Source organism: Lutjanus erythropterus, chromosome 19, assembly GCF_056507025.1.
Source record: "Lutjanus erythropterus isolate fLutEry1 chromosome 19, fLutEry1.hap2, whole genome shotgun sequence".
Lineage (NCBI taxonomy): Eukaryota > Metazoa > Chordata > Actinopteri > Lutjaniformes > Lutjanidae > Lutjanus > Lutjanus erythropterus.
In genome coordinates this window covers 34,728,311-34,732,100 of record NC_139335.1, presented here as the reverse complement: position 1 = coordinate 34,732,100, position 3,790 = coordinate 34,728,311, and the positions used below count along the sequence as shown (strand labels likewise).

The 3,790-nt window shown below is 39.9% G+C and overlaps 1 pseudogene; it reads left to right on the top strand.

Annotated features, from left to right (window-relative positions):
- Positions 1-1,806: 1,806 nt before the first annotated feature.
- On the top strand, positions 1,807-3,177 carry LOC146310353 (adenylate kinase 8 pseudogene; annotated as a pseudogene).
- The last annotated feature ends 613 nt before the right edge of the window (positions 3,178-3,790 follow it).

Below are 3,790 nucleotides of genomic sequence, written 5' to 3'. Positions count from 1 at the left end.
GGCATCGGGTCTAAAATGAAATATTAAAAAGTATGAGATGCTTCCCATTCATACCTATGTACATAAGAACATTGCATCAATCAGGGTTGAAAATAAAGTAAAATATTTGGGAATATTGTCTAAAATTGCAATTAGAAGAGAAGATGTTAATATCTCAAATCTTTAATTAGATATGAAAAAAAGTCTTAGTTGTTGGTCAGCTAGGGACTTGACTATTTTTGGAAGAAACCTGTTGAACAAAGCAGAGGGCATTTCCAAGGTTATTTATCCTTGTCATTCTATGTATATATATCTCCCAAAAATATAAAGCGCCAACTCAATTATTTTTCAGTTCTTATGGAAAAAATAAACTCATTATATAAAAAGGTCCCAACTAGTTAAAGAATATGAAAAGGGTGGCATTAATGCCTTGGATTTTAAATCAGTGATTGGTACATTAAAGACCAAATGGTTAAAAGTTTTTTTTATACAACAAAATTCCTTATGGTTTCACATTCCGAGCTCCATATTTAAGCAGCTCAGAGGGACCGAATTTCTTTTGAAATGTGACTTTGAGATTAATAAGATTCCAGTTAAATTATTCAAACATAATTTTTCTCCTCACGCAACTACTCTGTGGAATAACAGAGTAATCTAAATTGCTAGCAAATCAATATTTAAAAAGGACTGGTATAAAAAGGGTATTATAATTGTGAAAGATTTACTAGATTGTAATGGAAATTCCTATAAGAATTTCAAGGTGTGCAAAGTGATCCCTCTACCTTTGGTTCAGTTAATCAGAAATACCCTTTTATACTTTCAAAGTGAATGATTGCAATTTAATTGATGTTAAGTGCAACAACAAACTAATTAACAAAGCTATGAAACAAAAGATTTACCATGATTATAATAGAGCTTTATTCAAGAAACTGCCCAGTATTGACAATGAATCTATTATGACAAACGCTCATTCAAAATTCATAAAATGGCCCATTCCACCTAAAGTGAAAGAGGCTCAATTTAAAATAATTAATAATATATATCCAGTAGCCCGATTTCTTAAGAGAAGGTTTAAGTTTGATGTTGATCTATGTACTTTTGTAATTCTGATGATGAACCCCTGGAGTATTTGTTTTTTTTTTCATGTCAATATTCACACCATTTTTGGTTAAATATCAGAAATCGGTTATCTGTTACACACAATACTCCTTCAATAAGTATTTCTCATATCATATTTTATGTGAATAACTCCACCATTATAAATATAGTCATACTTTTAGCCAAATATCACACCCACTGTAACAAATAGAGAGGTAACAAACCTTCATTCTCCCGTTTTATGAATGAATTTAAATTGTATTATTCTGCTTTACTTAGATTAAGACTGGAAGGTGACTAGAATAATTTCTCATCAGATTTCGAAAGCACTATTGTTTTAAGCAATTTTTTGTATTTATTTATTTATTAGTTCATTATTTATTATATTCTTAATGCCTTAAACTTTACTTTTTATAGTTTGTATTAAGCTATAATTTATATGCCCCCTAGTTTGTTTGTTCTGTTGTGCTATAGAAGACATTTCTGAATCGTAGTTATGCATTTTTTCCTCTACGAGTGTTTGTATTGTATTATTGTGTTTTGTGTTAAGAAAAAAAAAAATACTGAAAACATCCGGCCAACCTGTTCCAGTCCAGTTTGTGGATGCGTGCTGATGACATTCTTCCTTAGCAACAAGCAAACCCTTCTTGACAACCGGCTCTACTACTGCAGGGAAAATAAACATCCTCATTGTTTGTGTTCTTCATCGTCCTCATCCTCTTTGTCCTGATGGATGACATTGAGAATCCTGTGAGGATTCCTCCTCAGATGGTCACCTACGCTGAAGAACACGACATCTTCAACCTGATGAAGAACATATTAACCAGTCTGGTGATCAATCAGCCTGAAGATCTGATCAGTTACATGATTGCTCTGCTGAAGAGCAACAAAATACATCCCAAGGTCCTGTTGCTCGGTCCTCCTGGTGTTGGGAAACCCACAGTGGCCAAAAGACTGAGCACTGAGCTGATGGCTGTACATGTCTGTGTGTCCACTGATAACTTACTGCAGGACCCATCAGAGGCACCTTCTGCTGAGGTGCTGGTTGAATGGCTCAGACAGAGAATGAAGGAGACCGACTGTTTCAACAGGAGCTGGGTGTTGGAGGGATTCCCTCAGATTTGACTTCAGGCTCAGAGCCTTGTAGAGGCCATAGTCCTTCCTGACCATGTTGTGATGTTGGAGGCTCCTCATGATGTGCTGTTGAAGAGGATTCAGAGGAAACTGGTGGACCCACTGACAGGAGATGTGTACCACGAGACCTTCATCTGGCCGGACGACCCCACCATCGCTCATTGTCTGGTGAAGCTGCAGAGCCCGTCAGAGAAGCAACAATTGGCTGATCCTCATCGTTACCACTGTGAGGTCAAGGGAATGACCTTAGGTTATCAGCACGTCCTGAAGGTCATCAACGCTCACCAACCACTTGCTAACATCATCCAACAAGCACTTGTACTTCGTTCAGACAAATTATCGCCACGACTCCCAGAATTATCCTGTTAGGTCCACCAGGGTCGGGGAAGAATCACCAGGCCTGAATGCTGTTAGGGAAATACAAGATGGTGGATGTGTGCTGTGGTCAGCTGCTGAGGTCTGTAGCAGCCAGTGATTCAGCCTTGGGAAAAGAGATCCAACCATACCTGGATGCTGGGAGGTCAGTTCCAGACTTCATGGTGCTGCGGGCTGTGGAGGAACATCTGACCCAACTGGACTGCAGCAACAGAGGCTGGATCCTCCATGGCTTCCCCCGTGACCTTTAACAAGCCAAGAGCACGCAGGAGGCCCAGTAAATACCCAACAAATTCTTCATCCTGGAGTTGACTGATGATGTTTGTCTGGAGAGAATCACACTCAGGGCTACGGACCCACTCAGTGGGGAGCGGTTCCACACTGTGACTCGACTGGCTCAGAGCTCTGAGGTCCAGAACAGACTGCAGACCAGACCTGAGGACAGCCCAGACGCTGTGAGACACGCACTGAGTCAGTACAGGAGATACGCTGAAGCCCTGCAGTCTGTATCTAGATGCAGTTCATATTGATGCTGATTAGGATCTTCACTCAGTGTTTGTGGCTTTGAAGAGCAAACTGACAGCTGACTAACAGACAGGAGGACCCACCTGGACTCCACTGGACACATCTGGACACACCTGGGGGACAGGAGCAGGAAGAACTGCTGTACTTAACTTTAAACTTTCCTTCATCAGTTTTTAAAGGACCAGTGTGTAATAATTACGGGAATTTATTGACATAAATGGAATAGGTAATACATAAGTATGTTATTTATTATTATCATCATCAACTTAAACTCATAATCTTTGTTTGCGTTACCTTAGAAATAGCCATTTATAGTTGCATAGGGAGCGGGTCGCCTTTTACGGAGGCCACCATCTTGCGCTGCCATGTTTTCTACGGCTGTGCAGAGTGTACACATTACGTAATCTCCACAGTGTAAATATGGGCAACGAAGAGGAGGGCAGACAACGGTGTTTACTGGCAAACTATTTTGTTTTCTGAAGGCTGACACCCACAGTTTTGACCAGTGGATGATCATAGTTGTTATTTACCACAAGGAAAAGAAGCAGACAGAACTCTTGTTCTCAAAGAAGCGAAAACATGAAGAAACCAAATGGCAATGTGACAGGAGATGGCAGAAAACAAGCTCCAGGTTTATCTACCATCAACTGCTTCTACTGGGACAGACAGGTTAGTCATC